The 24,292-nt window shown below is 37.4% G+C and overlaps 1 protein-coding gene across 3 annotated transcripts in view; it reads left to right on the top strand.

Annotated features, from left to right (window-relative positions):
• The window catches only part of GRM7 (glutamate receptor, metabotropic 7), a 919,719-nt gene that overhangs the window by 240,801 nt on the left and 654,626 nt on the right, over positions 1–24,292 (top strand). The window lies entirely within an intron of this gene.

Raw genomic sequence — 24,292 nt, 5'->3', positions numbered from 1 at the left:
TCAGTGATATATTTGTTCCAATGTATTATTTTTTCTAGAAACAAGGTTTGCACAAATTGCCCAGGCTGGTCTCCAACTCCTAGGCTCAATTAATTCTCCTGCCTGAGTATTCCAAAGAGCTGGGATTACAGGCGTGACTGTTGATGAACCTACAATGACACATCACCATCACCCAGAATTCATAGTTTTTTTTAGGGTTTGCTCTTGGTGTTGCCTATTCTATGGCTTTGGGCAAATTTATATTTGCAGTGTTTTTTATTTTTATGTTTTGTCATTGTCGTTCTTCATGGCATATTAAATAATGGTGCATCTTATAGTAGATGGTGTAAGATGCGATGAAATATGGTATCTGTCTCCACTACCAACTCATGAGCCGTCACCAGAATTCTGGTGCAAGCCCTCAACAGTATGGTTTTCTATGGCCATAGCTAAAGTGAAAATAGCAATTGTCATTTGAGTATTTAGTGTGTATCTGGTATTCTGATAAGTGATTTACTTGTATTATTGTTAGTGCTAATATCTCTATAAATTATCTCATTTTATAGATTAAGTTTTTAAAGATGACACAAGACTTCAGTGACAAAGTTAGATTTTTGAACACATATTTATCTGGTTTCAAATACCCTAAATATAGCTCCTACGCATTTTGCCTCTCAGATAATAGATAATGAAATTTTTAAAATCAGCTGTGTCCTGGCAAGTAAAGATGTGTGACTTAATGGAAATAAAGCTTAACATTTTTGGGAAAATGTATAAGTTCAATGACTTTTATAATGCTTGGAGTACTCTAGTACAGATATGAGCAGTAGCACATACTCACTATAAGTGGAACTTGCTGTCAGGCTGCTTAACGTTTTAATGGTTTAATGAACAGTGAGGTTATTACACAAATGCAACCCATTCTGAAGATGCTCAGTCCTTTTATGTACCTTACTTCAAAGCCTACTTTGTTAAAAAAAATAATAATCATTATAAAATAGAGTCAACATTTCAGTAAAGTCTATTCTCCAACTATTTAACTCTGGTTTATACATTCACATCTGTGACCCCCTGATAAACTTAGGAGCTTTGTTCTAAAACAACAGAATACATTTTTTAATACATAAAATTTACTAAGGATTAAACATGCACATCTAGAAAATGCAGTCTCCTCTTTCCTCTAATACAGCCACAAAAGGATCAATAAAGCTAATGAATCTGCTGCTTTGAAATAAACACACAGATCCAATTGAGAAAACTTTTTCCCCCTACATACCTGGTTCTGTTGAAATCACCACCAAACTTGTGTTTCTTGGCACTATCCAAATGCTGCACTTTGGGAAAGCTTGGAGTATCCAGCTAATTAGAATAAATTGGGAGTATAACACAGTATGTCTGGGATAAAAGTCAGAAACAGGTTTGGACCAAGTTTTTCCAGTTTCTAATGACCAGTTTTGTGGTGTTTTCCTTTCATTGCTGAACTCAGGACCAATTGGAGATCATCACAGACGCCCACCCCATGTTTTGCCCTCTCTTGGTGGCAGCATGGCATGCTGTCACCCCTTGCTCCTCTGCAAGTGGCTGTCATGAGAATGAGCTCGGATGAGGTAGTGAAAGCTACTATTTGATGAAGACTTGCTGTGTGCCGATCCCTGAATGAAGATCATTTTCATGCGTCATTTTTGCTATTCTGTGATTCAATCTTTTCACTTCAATCCACAGATATAGATTCTAAGTCACAGAGAAGCTATGCCACTTATCTAAGGTCAGAAGGCTAAATACTTGGGTAGGAGATGCCTTAAATCTAATGATTTTAGATTCCAGAGCACATGATCTGAACCACAATGCTGTATTTTAATAAGTACAAACTTTCGGACAATGTTGGTTCTTCATCTGCTTAAACTCACTCTGCTTCTGTGTGCAATTTTCCTAGCTTCTATTTGCCAGTGATAACAGACTTGCTGAAGGTGTCTCAGCAAGACGCAAAATAACATATGCCAAGCAACTGAACCAGCACCTGAAAAAATCCTAGGTGCTCTGGACATGCTGATTTCTTTTTCAAATTCCCCTTTTCCTGTGTTGCTGTGAGTGCCAGTATCTCCTTGCTGCTCCTGCCAATGAGATAGATATACAGATAGATGCTATAAGAATATTGACAAGAGCCTTTTTCTGAAGTTAAGGTCTATAAAAGGCTGATGGGTGATAAGTCCATCTTTGCTTTCCAAATCAAGGGAAGGGCTAATCTATTACAAATGTTAGTCTTCCCTGGAGACTTCTATGGGAAGTCATTCAGGACAGGTAGCTGTAATGGTGTCACTCAGATCATCTAATTAAATGCCTGCCCTCGCTAATCATGGAGAGGGCCTAGAGGGGAAGGCAATACATTATTCCAGATTAATTCCTGATTATTCTGTACAAATAGAAGATTTAGTAAGAGAGAGCGTGAATCAGTGAGCACATATGTGTCAGAGGGTTGAAATGAATGTTTCATCCTCCTAGAACAGTCTAGCTTTCACAAATCAACAACCTGGAAGTACTGCATTTGGGTACAAAACAAGGACCAGAAAATTACCTTTTCTAGACATTTGCTTTTCAGATGTCTCATTACTGTCACTCTCAATACTTAGATTCTTCCAGAGGGCTGTTATGCAAAGACCCTGGCAATACAACTGCAAACTTTACAAGGAAGATGCCATAAATTGGGAGGTTTGTTTTCCTGGATTCATTATCAGCATATTTCAGGGGTGCATACCTGTTGTGTTTGATGGGGATACTCAGACTGTACCAACAGAGTCTGATGATGGTGGCAAAAATAATTTCTTCCTTTGAGAGTTGGTAATTTGGCTTGGTGACCACAGAAACAATTGTCTAATGCCATTTCTCTCCAGGCATTACTGGTTTTACCATAAGTTGAAAGTCATAAATTATAACAACTGAGGTGCAGCTAACATGGATCCAAGTGTATTATTTCCAAGCACCACTGTAGACACTTCTATTTGCATATTGAATATATAAAACCATCTGTCATTATGCCCACAGATGAGGAAACTGATGCCCAGAGAAATCTGGTTGATCAGTAAGTCACATATTTTCATCCAAGTGGTTTGCCTCTGGGACTTCAGTCCCTCACCACAGTCACATACTGTCTGTCTCTACTTATGCCCTTATTAAAAAGTGTACTGTTATTATAGTTGTAAAAAAAAAAAAAAAACATATGATTACTTTACTGTTATAAGAAGGCAGGAGGTTCTGTACCAAACAAATAAATGACTGGAGTGGTGCCATGAAGAAATAATTCTCCCACAGTTATTGTACTATGAAGATTCTGCTCAAAATCTAAACCTTCCCTTTTTAGATGATGCTGTATTTTATTTCTTCCTTTAAAAAAGCTTCAAGGTTTATTTTGTTGCACAATAACTTTATCCACATAACTTAATACTCATATTTGTTGGCGTGTTTTGAGAAAGGAATCAGGCATTAGATGAGTTCTCTCAGTGTTCAAGTTTCAGTTGCTATAGATTGTGGAAATGAATCCTTTGCTCTACTTGGCAATATTTGACCACTTAATGTATAAAATTTGAGCTTAAACTCGGATTACAGGTGTAAGCCTGTAATCTTTGGGAGGACTTTGTGGGAGGGCTTTGGGAGAGCAAGGTGGGAGGATCACTTGAGCTCAGGAGTTAGAGACCAACCTGGGCATCATAGTGAGAAAAAAACTTTGACTTAGGCAGTTTGATTTTGTGTTTTAAAGGTGAAAGTATATGAAAGAATTAGGAGTAGATTGGTAAGTGTTCGGGGTAAGCACTGACTTCATCCAGGAATACATAGAGAAATAAACTCCAGTCCTCAAAGAGTGGAGGAGATGGGAAAACCCCACAGTGGCAGCCTTGCAAGGAAAAGAGCCAGGCTGTTTAATCTGGTGCTGTGTTGTGTCCTGGCAGTAAGATTCCCACCACCTCATGAGTCAGATGTTGAAGATAAAAGTCCAAGTCAAGATACCCAATCTTTCTCCTTTCCCTTTCTTTTCTGAAAAGAATCTGAAAAGAACAAATAATACAGGTTTGCCTAAGTAGGCCCTTGGCCTCCGCAACATTCTAAACCAAGACTTTCACCTTCTGTTCTTCCCCTTGGAACCATAGACTAACCCACATGTATCTCTGAAGCTGTGGATGACTTAAGTGATCATCTTTTCCTTGTGCAACGTGCTCCAGTTGGAAGGGGACATTGGATTCCTGCATCAAATGGTCTAAGCTATCCCCTGACTCTGGGGCCCTCCTGGGCATCAGAAGACTTGCACTTGAGTTCAGTGCCTACTATCAGTTATCCTCATGCTCTCCCAGTCAGTTCTTCAGTTATCTCAGAGTGCAAAGAAGAAAGAACATGACAGTTTAGATTAAAAAGTCTCATTTAAAATCCAGAATGCTACCCTTATGGGCTATGTGAAGTTGAGCAAATCCTTAGTCAATCGAGGCCTCCGTGTCATCGTTGTAAGATGTGGCAGTAACTACTTACACGTTTGTGGTAAAGATTAAATGATGTTTCTCAAAATTCCAGCCTCATAGAAGTTCCTCAGCAATGAATGCTTCCCTTGTTTTATTCGTAAAATGAAAATCCCAGTTTCTTGCCATCTAAAGATCTATAGGACCATTTTGGTTTATCTTTTATCAAGTTCCAGGGGAGCGGTGGGGGTGGGGGGGGGGTGTGGGCCTTGTAAAAAATTATTTATGGAGTACAGAAAACTCCTTAACTATTATTGGGAATTACAAAAATAGAATAATAATTTCTGTCAAAGGGAAAAATATTTTTCATATGCGTAATTATTTATAAAAACCCGTAAGAAGGCTGGGTGTGGTGGCCTATGCCTGTAATCCGAGTACTTTGGGAGGGCAAAGTGGGAGGATCACTTGAGCCCAGGAGTTAGAGACCAACCTGGGCATCATAGTGAGACCCTGTCGCTACAAAAAATAAAAAATAAAAATTAGCTGGGCGTGGTGGTATGCATCTGTAGTCCCAGTTACTCCAGAGGCTGAGGTAGGAAGATCCTTTTGCCTGGGAGGTTGAGTCTATAGTGAGCTGTGGTCATACCACTTACCCTTCAGCCTGAGCAACAGCATGAGACCCTGTCCCAAAATAAATAAGTATAAATGGAAAAATTTTAAAAAGTAAGAAACTTCACCATCATCTAAAATCCTTTTTAGATAAAGAATAAAATTTAGTATGTCCTTTAGTACTTTCCTCTAAAAAAAAGTTACAGAAAGTAATAGTTTCCTGTTGATACAGCAGAAAGTAGCATTACATGTGGTTAATTTGAAAATTGGAGGCTCAATCTTTCCAATTTCTGCCAAAAAAAGACCCCAAGAAAGTAATTAAAAACTGATCTGATTCCTCCTTTGTAATAGTGAGATAAAATTCACCCCTTTTCACATGGTTTTGATGTTATCTTAGAAGACAATGGGCTGGTGCCTTTGGAAACTTTCTACAGAATGTTTTTTGTCTTTTTAGATCTGAAAACACTAAGAATCAAAAAACTGAATGAAGTTTTATTTTGTTTTTTCAATCACAAGAATGTCAATATCCTCACCTTCCAAAATCTTTCCACATTTACACTGTGTCCTACCTAGGTGGTTCCACTTCCATTTTGGAAATGTGACGTTTATAAAGCATATCTTGACTTGCCTTAAAATAGTAATTAATCTCTATTTTCTCTCTTTTAATTAACTAGGAGCATTCTAATTTCTTGGGTTTAAAATGTAGCAACAAATTTCCTACAGAATTCTCATTTTCAAAATCAGTTAAATTTTCCCGTTCTTTTCTGTCCTTTATACCTTTTACCCCTTTTTAGAAACTATGAGTGCATGTGTGTGTGTGTGACCAATCAGATTATTCTGGCATTCCAGTACTCTGTCTGCTTTTCCTTCCACATTTTATTGAACGTTCATCAGTATTGTTTTCCCATATGATACATTCGTATTTTTATGAGATGGGTTTTTGTCTGCAATTTCTTTTTACCTCCCTGGGCCTTTTCAAAACTGATCCCTTGAAAAAAAATTGCATGATGATTTTACTGAACATGCTCTATTGGAAATTGTATACCTGCTGGGTATCAATGATCTATTCTTGCTGGGTCATTGCAGTTCATGGTGCCTTCTTGAGATTTCACATACATGATTAGACTCGTAGTCCGTGTACCTTGTAAACCTCACAAAGTGCTTGTGATAACATTAGCAGAACAAACAAATTTAACACAATTACACTCTCAAATATATGACTTGACACTTTTCATCATTAGATGTTTGAGCTGTAAAGTGAGTACTTTGAATGAATTGTTTGAAATGTGCTCTAACATTCATAATCTAGGACTGGATATTTCCTTGTAGTAACTCACATTATGCCAAATCCTGTATATTAAAGGATTAACCTAATTGTTTCTGTGAGCTCTTCCTCTGTTCCAGTTAGAATTGGAAATTAGGCATCTATATACAAACCCTGTTGATTATTTTATAGATGAATTCATATTAGGTTTATTCAACATAGAACAAAATCAGGTCAATATCTTAGAAGATGACTTCAGCTCGTATTTCAAAATTAAGGGTGCTTCTGATTTACATAGCTCATTTCCTCCCATTGTAATATGTGTTTGCATGGTATTTGTCTTGCTTTGATTTAATATGGCTTTTCCTTGTAAGGTTTTCTAGAGATGACAATCTTTCATTAATGTAGCAGATGATGACTTTTTTTTTTCTCGCAGTCCTAGAAATAAATCCTAGGAGATTGAGAGATAAAATAAACAAGCACAAAAAGTCTCAGAATATTAAGAAAACTGAAGACATTTGAGACATTTGTCTTCAGGAGGAAAATTAGAAAAATGAGGTAATCCTGAGTATTACAAAAAGCTGGTTTACACAGTGACTGAAATATTCATGTACCAGAAAGCCTAAAACAAAAGCAAAAACTTATTAGTGAAGTATGGAAAAATAGAGATGTATAGGAGACTAAAGTTTCCTATCTAAAATTTGTCTCCCAAATCCACATTAGATGTAATTGTGTAACTCTACCTTAATTTACATAATATTTTTAGGGAGTGAGAAGCTGGGAAAATTTGGGGTACCCGCTGTTTATCCTAAGTGTAGCCAATGTTAATTTTAATGTTTTCTAAAGGATTGAACAAGAAACTTGTTATAGAAATAATCCCTTTAGGTAGATACAAAAACATTTTGTATCAGGCATTTATACTTTCTTGTGAACATGGTAAGATCTATATAATAATCAGCTCCATGAGCAAATTATACAAGATTATACCCCAATTTTACTGCATATAGTTATATATATTGCCAAAAATATATTCTACATTAAATATGCAGTCATTTTAAATAACAAATGTGGATCAAAGGCCATTTTCCATTTGTGAAACCAACAAAAATCACAAATCCTTAAATTACTTGGATTGAAAGTGACCCATTAACAGTTTTAAAAATCTCATAACATTCTGCCTGTCTGGAGACAGTTTTACACATGGAACATAGCAAGGTTACTTTATAATTTTCTAGAGAACAGTTTTTATTTGTTAGAGGGGTTGGAATTATGAAATTCAAGTTAAAGGGAATCCTAAGTTGTCACCAAGCTCTGCACAGCTTACACATGTCCCCAGTAGCAACCTGCACTTATCTGTATCCCATCACTTACCGCACTTTATTATTGTGGGTTTTTTTTTTCTTCTAACTTCTTTCTCCAAATCCAGTCAATAATCTCCTCATTCATCATGGTGCCACTGGCCCTAGCAGGATTCTTGACATATATAGATTTCAATAATTGTTTGTTGAACTATAATTGAAAGAGTATTATCATGAGAACTTTCTGTGACTGCCAGGAACACTCATTTAAAGTTGGTCCAATAACTCAATGTATCCTCCTATGACAGATTCCATTAAAAGAAAGTGACTAATTGACCATGAGTCCCATATTCACTGATAGAGAGCAGAACCATTGACTTTTGCTGTGGTTTTAGATTCTCTGAGATGTTTTTTCAGCCATCCTTCCATCCATCCATTCATCCATCCATCCATCCATTCATCCATCCATCCATCCATCTACCCCTTTATTCATTGTAAGGCATTGTATTTATGGTACTTTACCTGCCACATGAATTTGTTAATGAATGTATAAATACATTCATAACTCATGAAGTTATGAGATATCTATGCTTCAGTGAAACTTATGCCCCATTCTAATGTATTCATGAACCAAATTCCACCATAGATTCTTACAACCAAGGTTTCAACATTATCCCCCCTTCCTCCTAATTTAGATTTTCTATCTCCCTCTTGGTCTAATTGAAAGATTAACTCATTCTCAAAGAAGAACTGAACATATATTACACATCTGTAGATGTAAAGCCACTGGGGGTTACTATAGTGCAAATATCAATGAGGAAGCAGAGATGGATTTTAGAGATAAAGCTGAAAACAGTGCCAATACATAGTGACAGCTATGGTTTGAATGTGGCCCCCAAATCCATGTGTTGGAAGCTTAATCCCCAATGCAACATATTGCAAGGCAAGGCCTCATAAGAGGTGATTAGGTCATGAGAGCAGAGCTCTCGTGAATGCGGGAAAGTCATTATGGAAGGAGTGGGCTAGTTATCATGAGAACATATTACAAAAGAGAGTTCACCCCTCGTGCTCTCTCTGTCTCACTTGCTCACTTTCACCGTCCATCGTTTTGCCAAGGGTTGCCGTGACCAAATGCTGGCACTATGCTGTGTTACTTTCTAGCCTCCAAAACTGAGGACCAAATAAATCTATTTTCTTTATAAATTACTCAGTCTGTGGTGTTCTGTTAATAGCAGCAGAAGATGGACTAAGACAGTGACCAAACCTAAGCTTGATAAGCAGTGGTTCACCTGTAGCTGTGGCTGTGCCTGGCTGGAAAGGTGGCTGGTAGCAGCCTATTTGCAGACGTCTTGGCAGGCATCCTGATGTATTTACTGCATTTTGCCCAAAACCTGTGTTTATTTGTCATGACAAAAGAGGTAAAAAGCTCTAAGAATGAATGTATTACATACATTTTGAAGATTAATGATTAGAAATGCCATGAGAACTGTATGTAATAAAGTTATAGGTTGTCAAAAAAAGATTTTTAAGAAACCCTAATTCTGAAAGATAAAATGACTGCTAAGACAAATATTAAAATTAATTAAAATATTTTTATCTGTGTTTTAATATGATTAGCTCTTCAAATGGTATGAACTAATTTTATAAAACTGTGGCTTTTACCAGGTTGGCTCTCTTTTGCAAAAAATGGTGATAAAATGCTCTGAAAAATTTGGCTGACTTACCTACACAGTAATTACCTAACTTTATTCTACTTTGAAAGTACTTGTTAGCAAAAGATATTTCAGTGCTAACATTTTAAATTGTTGAAAATAGGAAAAGAACATTTTCTGCATCTAGCACATATTATTTAACAAACATCTGTCGGGGTAGATACCTCCCATCAGACACAAGTAACTTTTCAAAAAGAATAGTTCGCTTTTATGTCTAATAAAAAGCAAATGGTGAAAGCAACTAATAAGCTCCTAACAGACACTTTATTATGGGGAGGGGAATCTATTTAACCTTGAATATCAGGGTGGGAACAACCTGGCAGCTATAAAACAAGCATTCCTGAGAATTTTTGAAAAGGTCTCCTTTTCCCTGTTGAGACACATATGGAAATTATGCACCCTTACTTACAGTGAAATTGGTAAATTAGAATCACTATAATCAGAAACATTTCATCTTTGAACATGTCAGTAGTAAATGCACGGTTCATGCAAATAATGTATCCATCTTCTGCTCCTTTCATTTCTTCCCTTCTCCATTAAAATTCACCTCTATTTGAGAATGTTTAAATGCATTCTGCAGTTCTTTAAGTTGCCTTGATGAGGATGACCAGTGACAGGGTGGTCAGAGTACTGGAATCGTAGCTTGCAATTGACTACCCATCCTGACTGGCTTCTGTGTACTCTCTTTAAGAAAGTGGGGCCGGGCACGGTGGCGCACGCCTGTAATCTCAGCACTTTGGGAGGCCGAGGTGGGTGGATCACCAATGTGGTGAAACCCCGTCTCTACTAAAAATACAAAAATTAGATGGGCATGGTGACTCGCACTTGTAATCCCAGCTACTCAGGAAGTTGAGGCAGGAGAATCGCTTGAACCCGGGAGGCAGAGGTTGCAGTGAACTGAGATGGCCCCACTACAGTACAGCCTGGGCAAGAGCGTAGCTCTGTCTCAGAAAAAAATAAAAATAAAAATGTGGGATGCATTGTTCAGGAATGCACTGCAGCAGAGATTACCTTCCTAACTCACTCCCTGCTTGCTCCAGTGGGGGCTTCTCAATTATTTCTATCATCAGCCTTGGAGGTCAACACTTCCTGGATTTACCTGTGCTTCTAAAAGAACAATATAAGTGTGCTTGTGTTGAAGTCTCACTTTGCCTCATTGGTGAAATCTTTCTTGACCTGCAGATCAGTTTGCTCTGCTGCTTCTCCACTCCTGAGTTTGGGGTCTCCATTGTGTTCAGTTGTATTTTGAATACATGGCTGGCCCTTTCAAAATAAATTTTGTCCTTTGCCTAATTATATTCCCTTGCCAGCCTGCCCTTATCTTGATCTAGTGCCTGTTCTAGTCTTGAAATTTTAAGTCTCTTTCTTCCCTTTCTTCATACTCCTTACCTTGCTTAGACTTTGGTGTGATCCAGAATCATCTTTGATGGAACTGTAACTGCTATGTTTATTTTTATGTTTTTTTTTTTTTTTTTTTTTAAGGATACAGTCAAAGCAAAAGACATTAAATCAGAAGTTCTATGTTCTGACCAATAATGGTACTCCCTGATTCTGATACTTTAGTTGAAGAAACATCCCAGTTTCAGGAAAGTTCAAATGTGGAGCATAGCATGCTTAGATTTAAAGATACTGTTAGAGCAGGTCCTTTTCTCTCACAGAGTAGAGCTACTAAAAATACAAAAATTAGACAGGCGTGATGGCTCACACTTGTAATCTCAGCTACTGAGGAGGCTGAGGCAGGAGAATCGCTTAAACCCAGGAGGCGGAGGTTGCAGTGAATGAAGATTGCCCCACTGCGCTCCAGCCTGGAGTGATATCCAGAGTGATATAGAAAATACCACTTAGGTGGTGGGAATGATTGAAAACCAGATGTGGAACCTGGCAAACCCAGAATATAAAGTTTCCTAATAATTGTTAAAATATTCATTATTTTGCCAGGATAGACACAAAACTTAGCTTTTCAAGAAATTTCTCAGATTATAACAATGATCCTGTTTTTCTTTTTTAACAGAGAGGTGATTCAGTCATTTATTAATAGACCTACTTTTATCCAGAGCTTTTACCCCATCACAATGAGAACTTCTTGTGGAGAGAAAGAAAATGGACCCAAGAAAGAGATATCGTGAAATATAATGTCTTATATTCATAATATATTTCATGATTTAAAACATTAATGAAATATAGCCATATTCCAGTCCCACATACTCATCTAATGTTGCCTTTTGCATCTGAAACATTACTATGCTAGTCTAAGATTAATAGTTTTTTGTTTTTTTTTTAGGCAGTGTCTCACTCTGTTACCCAGGCTGGAGTGCAGTGATGCAGATCTCAGCTCACTGTAACCTCCGCCACCTGGGTTCAAGTGATTCTCTTGCCTCAGTCTCCTGAGTAGCTGGGATTACAGGCACCTGCCACCATGCCCAGCTAAGTTTTGTATTTTTAGTAGATACGGAGTTTTGCCATGTTGACCAGGCTGGTCTCGAACTCCTGACCTCAGGTGTTCCACCTGTCTTGGCCTCCTAAGTGCTGGGATTACAGGCGTGAGTCACCGCGCCCGGCCTAATAGTTTTTGATTAGCTGCACATGGAGGCTAAACACAGTCACTCAGTAGGCTGAGGCAGGAGGATCACCTAAGCCCAAGAGATGGAGGCCAATTTGGGAAACATAGCAAGAAGAGTCTCAAAAACAAAACAAAAACAAAACTTAGAACATTTTCCTTATTTTTGGTTTCATCCCACTCCCCTCGTATGTCTTTTATAGAGGTATGCATAAAATCAAGATTGCTTGTTTGGGGAAAAAATAATCTGAGATTTAAAAACATCCTTTTGCATAACAAATTTTTAGAGCTTGCATCCAGATGACTAAAGATAAGGTTATAATGTCTTCTTAATCCATTCTGAGTTAATCCGTTCTCACCACAAGCTGCACGTTTATTTATTTTCTACCTTTTGAACACTTACACTCATTTATCTCTGGGTACCCTGTTGGGCTACATTCCATATTGTGACATGACAGCTTTTCATCAGCTTTAGAAGGGATATTTTGCAAAATGACTGTTTCACATCACTCTATACCCATATTAGAGACCTGTTGGCAGTAAAAATATTTACAGTGAGAGGGCTCTCTTTTTTGTTCACATTTTCTGTTGTAGCTGCTGTCATCTTTGTGATTGCTTTTCTTCTCAGGGCAGTGAACCAGCTAACTACAGCATCTCCTGAGTGTCTATTTTGAGGGTGAGAGGCTTGCTTTGCTTCTGTTGATAGAAATGGGATTTATCCATGAAAATTGACAACTGAATTGTCACCTTCCCCTCAGGTGGTTTCCTAATTATAATTTGTTCTGTGCGGTGTCAGGAAACAGAATAAAGAATCAGAATCTTTTTTACTGCTGCAAAGCAAACAGGAGCAGGACAGCCCGGGAGCTAAGGAAAATCACGCTGGAAATAGCTCAGAGGTACTGGTGGGTTGTGAAGATGGGCTATTTGGGAAGGTTACTCAGGTGGTTCAAACTGCCTAGGGCCTTAAGTGAACTTGAATAATAATAGGCCCAGTGACTTCTCTCCCAAAATAGGCTGCTGCTCTGGTACTTTGTTAAGATTCAAAATTACCTTTCTGAAAGTACCATCTATTACCATAACTCTGCACAGAAACACCGATTTGTAAGTAGATCAACAGAGGTCAAATGTGTGGCACTCAGGCATAGAGCAGTACATTGAAAATCCCCCCTATTGTGTTAATTGCCATGCTCCAGAAAGCATGCTGCGATAAACCCTACTCATGTATGAAACCCCGAAGGTTTGTCAACTTCCATGGGAGTATGAACTGGTGGTTGAATGAATGATAATGCTTGGAAATGCCTGGGCATTTTGCTTCTCATTGTGTTGTTTTATGTATGAGCTTTTACTATTTCCTGGGCTATGTGGGGTGAGAGAAAGGACTGAGTTAGCTACTACCACTCATGAGGAATTTTAAGTGTTCTTATTAACAAAAATTTAAATATCTCAAGATAAATGTGTTGTTGTTGTGAGAAACCATTTGGGTTGCCCCCTCTCCTCTGCTTCTCCTTCCTCCTCTTTAGTCTCTTTTGCTTCTACTTCTTTCACTTTGTTAATCTCTTCATGGCCCATCATATATCTCTATCTCCCTGTCTCACTGCTGTGATGTTTCTCCATTTATTCTCATAGCCAATGAACTACATTTGTTAAGAAATCATTTGGACACCATGTCCCTGAGATATTGAGAACAAGGTACACACAAATCTATTTTTAAAAGTTGAGTAAATTTCAATTATTTAAATGTTCTACTTTATGGAAATTCTGCAAAGATTGCCAGTGGCCAGAATCATGAGCTCTTGACTAGTAGCTGAAAATGTCCCCAAACTGGCATGATGTCTTTCTTAAAAACAGCTCATTCTACTAAAAAGTAATGTCTAACACTTCTTCCAGAATGGTGGAAGGATATATATGGAGAGAGAGTCTTCCATTCACAGTTCTAGACAGCAACCTCATTTACTCGGTATTGACAGGGTCACATCTTTCTCTCCCCTAAACACCTGGAGAAGAGAGATTACATCTCTTAGAGTTTCTAACATCTTCCGCAAGATGACTCCAATGAAGTGTTCAGGAAACAGACTGATCAGAGAAAAGATCAGACGAGTTAATGTGGATAGATTCCCCACCACTACAAAGAAAATGATTGATAGCATCTAACCCTAATAACCCGAATGACAGAGCTGTATCTTATGTAAATTTAAGTTAATAGTTGAGCATCCACTTTTCTATTTAGCAATATCTGCTAAATTCAAAGTAGCTGCTTTCTACTCCTTGTTAGTATTTAGCAAAACTTCTAGTTAGGATAGTCCTTAGGATATATAAACGTTTTGGTTTTATTTTTTCTCTTAATACTAACTGGGAAGGTGCATTTTAAAAGTTATACATAACATATACAATATTTTTGTAATTAGTAATACACAGAGTATAATTGTAAATTTTATGTGTATACTGCACACCCATAAATGAGACATGTAGAAATGCATTGGTTTCAAATCTAAAAGAAACTAGTTTGGGATCTTTTGACTTTTTTTGTTTGTTTTACTTTCAATACTGTTTGCCTAACCCCAATGATCAATTTTCAAATTTGGAAAATTTTAAGTGAATTATCTATGAGAAGTGAAGTCAAAGCTTTTTAATATGCTTATTGATTTGTTTGGTAATAGATTAAGATCAGAATGAAAAGTAGACCTTTTCTGTGGCATAATAGTGCCAGCCTGGGGAAATTATTTCAAGCAGGAAACACACGCTATAATTTTAGAGAGATAAAGGGAAAAGATGGCCAATAAAAGACTAGAAGAGTTCAAAATTAAATATATATGTATTATATATATTACTCATGATATATATAATACTTATAATAATATTTATATGGGTCCCTTTACTTTAAAAAACTGGTGGATATAAAGTATTCATCTTCCAGAGTCCATTTAAAATTTGATTGCAACACTTGTTTTTCAGAATGTAGCCATTCATGTAAAAAATAAAATGCATCTCATCATTTTGCTTGATATTTTAGCTGGGAAATTATCTTTTTATTCTTCCTATTCATTTTCTATGCATGAACATAAACATGACTCAAGTTTGACTGCTGGAGGCCAGACACCTAACACACTTAGTTCATTGCTCCAGGATGCAAGGTCTGATCATGATGACATTTAGAATCTCATGGGTTCTTATTTGAGATTACGCTTTACAGCTCTAGGTCTTTTTCTGCCCTTAGTAGCAGAAAAATTTTAAAAATCAGACTTCCTTTTTTTTCTGAGTTGGAATCTTGCTATGTCACCTAGGCTAGACTGCAGTGGCGTGATCTGTGTTCACTGCAACCTCTGCCTCCCATGTTCAGTGATTCTCTTGCCTCAGCCTCCCAAGTAGCTGGGATTATAGGCACCCACCACCACGCCCAGCTAATTTTTTCATATTTTAGTAAAGATGGGGTTTTGCCATGTTGGCCAGGCTGGTCTCGAACTCCTGACCTTAGGTGATCTGCCTGCCTTCACCTCCCAAAGTGCTGGGATTACAGGCGTGAGCCACCACACCTGACCCAGACTTCTTAATTGCTCAAACTGGAGCAGGTTAAGGGATCTATCTTTCCAATCCATGGAGAAACATATGGCAGAAAAGAGCATAGGAACCTCAATAAACTACCATAGAGTTGCTTTTAAGCTGAAGTTGGGAGAAAATGTTGCTTTCTGAAAGATTCTTAAACTTGCTTATGTTAAAAATTCAAGTGAGTCTTTGGTAGGAGAAAGTTGAACATGTTTAGTACGTGTTCATGGATGTTCATAGCAGAGTTGGTATGTTATAAAGACAGTACCATTAAGAGTGTACCAGTTTAGTAGCTGGGATGCTTTCATGGAAACAGAAGCACTTTTTGGGGTCATTGCTAGGTGACCCTAACGGAATTGTATTTTTGACATCATTTGCTGCCTGTGGTCAACATAAAATTGATATCCTACTAGAGAATTATTGCCTGCTTACTTTGTCTTCTTTGCCTTCTACACAAGTACTTCAAAAATTGATTTAGCCACACACAAATGGTGAGCTATATCTGTTTACAAGTTCTCTAGCCTAGAGCTGCACATGATCAACTCTTATCCATCCTTCACGATTGTGGCAGATAGTGTCCATTCCTTTTCTATTCCTTAGTCTTTCTTAGTCAAAGAACTAAGCTTGATTCGAGGTAACAATATACTGGCTAAAAAATTACATTTTTCAAAAATCTGTTCTTGCAACTAGGTGTGATTCATGAGACTATTTTGGGCAATGATATATAGGTGGAAGTGTTGTATGCCAAGCTGGAAAGGTAACATGGAAAGACTTCACCCAACAAAAACAACTGCCCATTTGTCTTTTTCCATATCCCCTTTCTTTCTGCTTGAGATGAGCTCATGATTGCTGGAGCTTCAGCAGACATCTGAAACTATGAACAACATTGATAATGGAATTGACATTCTAGGACAGTGCTGCAGAAGTAGCCTGGGTCCTTGGTGGCTGGAACTTCCATACCAGCTCTGAATTCTTTACTTGTCAACTTACTTTATGTGAGAAAGACAAAAACATATTTTCGAGCAATTGTTATTTTTATTTTCTATTTTTGCAATCAAACCAGTAAATAATTGGTATAGCTTAATCATCAAAATGAGTCATTTTAAAATTTTGAAATCGAATATACAGAGGGACAAAGCATTTTGGCAGAGCAGTATAGATTTTTGGTAACATCACACGACCTAGTCAAGAGATGTGATTTGAGTTGTTTCTCATTAACTCTATGGCAATGTGGCTTTTGGTAAATTACTTTTCCTCTCTGAGCATTGTTTTCTTCCATAAAAGTAGAGCTCTGACTCTGTTATGTTAGTGTTACCATTCCATCTTTGACCCATTGAGATACCTTGTCCTGAATAAAACGTCCTTCATAACCTTGAGTCTAAAGGCCACAATCAGGAGGAGAACAAAATTCCCAAGTTCAGTCAAGATTTACTGTTAATAAGAACTCATGGCTTATGGGCTGGACATGGTGGCTCACGCCTGTAATCCCAGCACTTTGGGAGGCTGAGGCGGGCGAATCATGAGGTCAGGAGTTTGAGACCAGTCTGGCCAACATAGTGAAACCCCGTCTCTACTAAAAATACAGAATATTAGCCGGGTGTGGTGGTGTGCACCTGTAATCCCAGCTACTTGGGAGGCTGAGGCAGGAGACTCACGTAAACCTGGGAGGCAGAGGTTGCAGTGAGCTGAGATTGCGCCATTGCACTCCAGCCCGGGTGACAGTGTGAGCCTCTGTCTCAAAAGATTAATGGCCAATGGAGAGGATTAGTAGCTCTATCTCAAAATCTTCCCTGAAGCAAACTTGTTAAAATACAGCTAGTAGTGTTGGCATTGATGACATTCTCTCTCTCTCCCTCAATCTCCCCAGGAAGCAGTCAACCTAAAATGCAATTACATGCAAAAAAGATTCAATCATGGTAATTGGAAGATGATATGGTGGCAGGTGATGTGATAGCAAAAGTCAGTTTCTGGATGTAGGGAAGGAATATTGAAAATGTTAGATTCTAGAACAAATCAGTATTTCCAACAATGTGCAATGAAGGGAACCTACCAGGCTACCCCAGCCTGAAAATACCTTGGAAATTTTACAGGAAGTATTTCTTCACACACACACATGTGCGCACGTGGAATTATATCAAGATCTATTAGTCCTGAGTAAACTTCAATAGCATTGTGAATCTAAGGCTAAGACTTTCCCTTCCAAAGCTTTATTATTTATTTTCCATCTTCTATTCTCATATATTCATCCAGGAGCTAGGAGGAAGGACTGAGAAAAAAATATAGAAAGACAAATGCTCAGCTTTGCTTCTTCCACCAAGATCTGTGATCTGTAGGCAGGAGTGATTCTTATTACCAAAGTGAGCAAAGCTCTTACTCCCTCTAACAGCAGGGAGTGAACTGCTTCAAATGTCAGATGGAACCATGAAAACCTTTTGTCACAAGGCCCTCGTTGAACAATCAACGACACTTTGTCTAATCGAATCCTTGGGGAGTAATGCCGGTATCCTCATCGAAGGGCCTCTTAGATATTATGTTAGAGGTATTTGGGTCTCAGTAGTTGTTGAGGTGTCTGTGCATCTCTTATCTGTTCTTCTAAGAGTGCAGTAACATATGTTATAAATATTCTGTATATTTTATTTATTTTTTGAGATGGAGACTTGCTGTGTCGCCCAGGCTGGAGTACAGTGGCCCAATCTCAGCTCACTGCAAGCTCTGCCTCCCGGGTTTACGCCATTCTCAGCCTCCCCAGTAGCTGGGACTACTGGTGTGTGCCACCATGCCCAGCTAATTTTTGTATTTTTAGTAAAGACGGGGTTTTACCATGTTGGCCAGGATGGTCTCAATCTCTTGACCTCGTGATCCACCCATCTCAGCCCCCTGACATGCTGGGATTACAGGTGTGAGCCACTGCGCCTGGCCTATTCTTTATATTTTATTAGTCCAGAAAAGTAATTATTATAATAGGAGAAGAACCAAAGTAAATTTAGACAGGGATTAATTTTGTTTATCATGTTGCCACATCCTTTTCTCCAGCTATAAATCAGGTGGGACAATGGACTCTACCCTCAAGCTAAGAAAGTGTCCCTCATTTCTTCAAAGGACGCCTACTTCATTACTTTATGAATTTGCTTTTAGTATCTCTCTTCATTGGGAAAGGCTTTCATTTGCTCTTTTGCTAAAGGAAATCAGCCTCCTCTCTCCTAATTAGCTTAAACAACACCTCTTACTCATAAGTTTCCTAAACTTCCCAGTTTTAAAGAGCTGTTCTTTCTTCAATGACCTTTTAGTGTTTTATTTAGACTGGTGCCCCTCCAACAATGTGGTTACTGAGAAACAATAACCATATGAAATTAAAATATATATTCTAGGGGGAAAGGGATTATGGGCCAAATAAGCTTTGTTCACGCTAATATTGTATTCCTTACTTGGTGAGTAACAAAACATAAATACACTCATGAAGTTATTGATTCATTATTTAAATATTTCCTGGGTACCCACAAGCATGTGTAGAGCTGGCCTACCTTATCAATTACTGTATCTGCAGTGCCTCAAATATATAAATTTTAAAAAGAAAAAAAGGTTATCATATGCTACTGATGGGGTATTGTATTATCTGAATTAAATGGTAAGGAATTATTTACCATGCAGAAATCATATAAATCTTTGATAGTAAGAAACGCTAAATGCTCATTTTCTTAGACTATGAGGCATATCAAAGGTTGAAAAAAGAAAGCATAGCTTACCTCCTTTTTATACGAATAAAAGAACTAAATAAAAATTTTTTGTCAAGTAAGCCTCTTTCAGGGAATCAAAGGATCAACACAGATTTAATTTCACCTTCTGGAACATCTACATCTGTGGTCTTTTACAATGAGAATGAACGTGTCCAAGGCTCGCTTGATGCTGAAAGTGGCTTCTGAATCATTAAGTGAAGATTTCACCATGTTCTGTAGCATTTCTGTGAAGTGCACTTTATTGTTCACTAACTTGTTGAAAATTGGAACTGCCATACAGCATACCATGTAGTTTACTTGAATATTCAATAAACCATAACTCTCCATTTTCAACCTTTCTGAATAATCAATTTTTTTTTTTTTTTTTTTTTACTAAACATACAAGTGGTGAAGGTTCTCAGAAAATCAGGTGGATTTAATTTCATTCTCTCCTGGAAAAGTGCCTTTTCACTTTAAGAAGTTCCTGGCTGTATCCATGTAATGGACTCAGCACTGCAGCGGTGTTGTCATTGTGCATTCTACTGAGACAGCAGATGATTGAAGGTGGCTAGGAAACACAGGGAGCTCTGATAATGGGGAAAGTTTGGCAAGTAGAAAGTAAAATGTGAAAAGTATAGAGAGAATACAAAATGTTAAAAATAGCTTTTTCTTTTATTTTCGTTTTGTGACTACAGAGTGATGGTTGAGATTCCCCTTTTGCACAGACAGACCTCCAGCCTGGTAGTCCCCAACTGTGACAATGTTCCTCCACCCCCAATACCATGCACACATGAGGTGATATTTTGTCTTGCTGGGAGAACTATTTGGTTTTGACAACTGGGGAATATGCTACTGGCTTCTAGTAGACAGAGGCCAGGGTACTGCCTCAGAGCCTACATTGCCCTGGATGGCTCTTGTAGCCCCCACAATAAAGCATTACCTAGCCCAAAGGTCAACATCAACAAGTTTGAGAAATCCTGCTCTACAGAGATTTGACATTTATATTGCTAGCAAAATGCCTCTAAATTCAACCTTTAGTGTTTGGTAAGCCAAACTTCTATGTATGAGATGCTGGCCCTTGAGGCCTGGAAGAAGTCTAGGATCGTATTTAATCAATATAAAAAATATTAATAGAAATCTTTTGTCTGTTTGGTTTTTGTTGTATAATATATGGTTATCTATAGGGATTAATCCTAGGTTACTGACCAGTGAGAGGTCATAGACAATTAAGCTTAGGAAGGAGGCTGAGAGGTCATAAAATTTACATTTCTCCTTTGCTTTTCTCTGCTTCTCTAGGTAAGTGTATGCTGATGGTTTCTGGGTTACCATCTTGGGATTAAAAGGCCTCCATTGTACTGTGTCATTGAATGCTGTGGGAATACAGAAGAAAGTATTTCTCTAATCTACAGTTGGTCTCAGAAAGCCTTGTTACATACCGCACACACACACACAACCCCTCCCGTACTTATAACTAGGATGTCTATTTAAGCAAATAGCACCAGACAAAATAGCAATGTATATCAGTATGGCATATACAACGTGTATATTAGTATGGCATGTGCAATGTTCATTTTGCAGGTATTTCATCTTAACCCTGTGATGTATCTTGGGATCATAAGATTAGCCTCATTTTTCTGGTTAAAGAAACAGTCCTGGGGAGTTTGTCTAGCTTGATGAGAGCCACATGTTATTGCTATTTTAGCAGCTATTAACCATAAGACAAAAGTTGCAGCTTTTTCCTTATTTTCTATGTTCCATAAAAAAACAGGATGAGACAAGTTCTAAGTGATATTCTCTCTCTAATCCTGAGCCTAATATTTTCAAACTATGAGGTGTGTAAGATAACTAGGTTTCCCCACTGTCACTTGGCAAAATCATCATCGTGATCATCATCGTCATCAACCGTAGACTTATATGGTTTTCTCTCAAACATTTTATTTTTAAAAAAGTTTCTTTCATCTAGAAATTCTGACCACACCTTGATATTGCAATTCACTTGTTCATATTGGTCTGGATCAGGCCACATAACTTCTCTTGAGGCTAAAGCAATCCTGTGTTCTGATTGGTCAACTTTGTGTCACATGGACCAACATCTGGATTCTGAAGTACAACCATGTCTCCCTAAACCACAGGAATTCAGGGATGAGAAAAGATTTCTCCTCAGGCAAACGTAATAACTGTAACCAAGAGAAAAATACATGTATGCTAGATGGGCACAAACAGTGAATATGATAATAGTATTTCTACCTGTAACAGGTTGTTGCAAAAATTTGAGATTGTATATATGAAATACTACATATAACAATACCTACTACATATAAAGATTTAGTAAAGCAATAAGCATTCTTTTTTGGATTTCAAGAAAATGGTTACAAACCACTCACAGAATGTTTGAAGGTGTTTGGCGTTATGTAATTAGACGAAAAGTGAAGGAAAAAAGGAGTTGCAATAATTGATGATAATCTCCATCATGAGTAAGTTAAAGTTGTGTAAAACTCCAGATTTTAAGCTAATTCAAGATTATTAGTTATCCCTCAGTAGTCTGGAATAAATTAATAAAAATTAAATTACCCCCAAATTAGAATTGCTGCCCAACCATCCTATGTGAACAGAGATGATATCTAGAGAGGAGATAAGTATAAATTGAAGGGAGTGATGTTTCAAAGAATGAGCCTGAAATGGTTCTTCAATGATTTTCCCTTTTGGGGATCCATATCAATAAAGCTTAATAAGAACTAAGAGTGAAATTATTGCTAACTGTGAACTTAATAATGCCCCACTGGGAGTTCATTAATATCTCAACAGGTACACTGAAGCATTATCTTAATTGCACATGATACTTTCAAAAATTCGCCTTTTACAAGTTTTGTGGAAACTACTCTCTAGAACTAACATTAAAGAATTTTGTTTTGCCTTTCTATATTTGCAGTTTTGTACTGCCCACATATGCAAATTCCCCAGGAACAAATGAACCACATTTGCCTTCCAAAAAGTAAGATACTCCTCAGGTGACTGTCCTTGCTGCAGGCACTGCGCTTATAATGCAAAGCAGAATACAATAAAGAGAGGAAGAATATAATATAAGAAAGAATAATACACTGAGAAAGAATGTAATATAGAGAACAAATATAATATACAGAGGAATAATACAAAAAGGAAAAAAATTAACATGCATGAAAACAATTTCAGAACTTTCATTGTGTTCTAAATAAAATAATTACCTTTATGTAAATATTTAGAAATTTATTTTTATGAGAAGTTAGCTTGCAATGGAGCAGTGGTGGAAATTTGGATTTTTAAACATTTGTATTAATGTCTTCTAGAAGACATCTGTACTTGAGTCTTCAGTGACAAATATTGACAGTAAGATGATGCCTAAGGGAGTATGTTTCCAAGCCTAGGAGATCCTTCTGCCTAGTAGCAGTTTACTGGTTCCTGAGGGGAGAGGAGCTAAGGAAAAGGCAGGGCAGAATCTGCCTCTTTAAAATGACAAATCCTAGTTATGTCTTGCAAAGTTTGAATCCTGGGGCATCATAGTTTATGTTGCCTAGGTTGTCAGGAACTAAGGCCTAAGGAAAAAAAAACACAGTGAGCAGCTTCCTAAATGACTTCCTTGGTCCCTTTACCTTTGATCTTCCATCCAAATGATAGCTTGCTTTCTCCTACATTCCAGTATTGAGGAAGGAAATCCCCAAAAAAATGTGCCAAGGAAAAGAAAAGGTGAGAAAAAGTATTTACCCTGGTGCTTAAAGCAGCCCATCACAGACCTATCTAAGACAAGAAAAACTCCTAAATACTGTGAATCTCTCTGGCCACACTAACTTTGTGGATGAGGAGCGGGTCAAATAAATCTGTTCACTTAGTTTATTCCATTTTATCCATTTCCTGGCATCCCCATTTCTTCAATGAATACTGATCAGTTCCTATTCTGTTCCCAATAGAGTGGTATCCAGTGGTGAAACAATGATGAGCAAGGTCTTTGTCTTCCATAAGGGTAAATACTCTTAAGGAATGGGGAGAACAAGAAACAGATAATGATTCAGATAATTGTTTAATTAGAACTGTGGCACTTGTTACCAAAGAAAACTACCGTGTTCTCGAAGTACCCATCAATTGACTTTCCTATAAATTCACTGTACTTTCTAGGGCAAGCGTTGTAGAGGTTAGGGCAGAGCCTTGAGCACCTTTTAGAGATTAATGTGTGCTGTTTATTGAATGTGTCTTAACTTTTGATCATTCTTTCAGTCTACCAAAATAATTCAACCACCACAACACATTTTATTGATGAGACATGAATATTTGTGTCTCAAAAGTATGTATAAGGTGTATATGATATAAGTTATTTATGTGTCCATTTCAACTATTCTTGAAATTGTTTTTCCCCCTAGCATTGTTTCTCTTAGATTTACAGGAATTCTTAGAACCATAAATTTACATAAATATTTTAAAGGTAAAATTAGAAACAGAGAATTGGGCATTTTTTTTTCTATCTTGAGAGTAAAATCTGAATTTGGGAAACATCACATCTGATTACTTGAAAGAGTATGATTTTTATTGCTGTTTTGATTCTTTGTTTGCTTGTTTATTTTTAACAATGGCCAGGAAAGTTGACTTCAACATAAAATTTATATGATAATTTTGAGGCATGAGAATTGCTCTCAAACCTTGATTACTTGAAATGACTTTTCTGTCTTGTCATCAGTGTCACCTGACTAGTGTCTTGAGAGAAATAATTGGAGAAATTGAGATTTGAGTTGAGAAACTTGGAGAAGAGAGGTTCTTTACAACTAGTTGGAGACCCACATAGAGAAGTGAAATTAGTCCTGCATATAACCGTGAAAGGCAGAAAACACATAGAGGATTATGGGCATGCAGGTGTGGGTGGCCCAATATTTGGAACAGTGGCCATTTGGGACCAGAAAAATCCACATAATGTCTACTCTTCATTGGAACATCATTAAGAGGGAGTGTGAATGCCCTATAGTCTCCTGGAGAAACAAATATGTGCCATTGTATCTAATAAGACAAATTATTGTCAGTTCATTCAAACTGAGAAATAGCATAGTAACTTGAAGACAAATCAGAGAAGACTGAGCTTCTTTAAGAAATGGAAATGTATTATTATTTCTGAGGACTCTGTTCTGTTCCATTGGTCTATATCTCTGTTTTGGTACCAGTACC

The sequence above is a fragment of the Mandrillus leucophaeus genome, unplaced genomic scaffold, assembly GCF_000951045.1.
Source record: "Mandrillus leucophaeus isolate KB7577 unplaced genomic scaffold, Mleu.le_1.0 Scaffold637, whole genome shotgun sequence".
Lineage (NCBI taxonomy): Eukaryota > Metazoa > Chordata > Mammalia > Primates > Cercopithecidae > Mandrillus > Mandrillus leucophaeus.
This window is presented reverse-complemented; position numbering and strand designations above follow the sequence as displayed.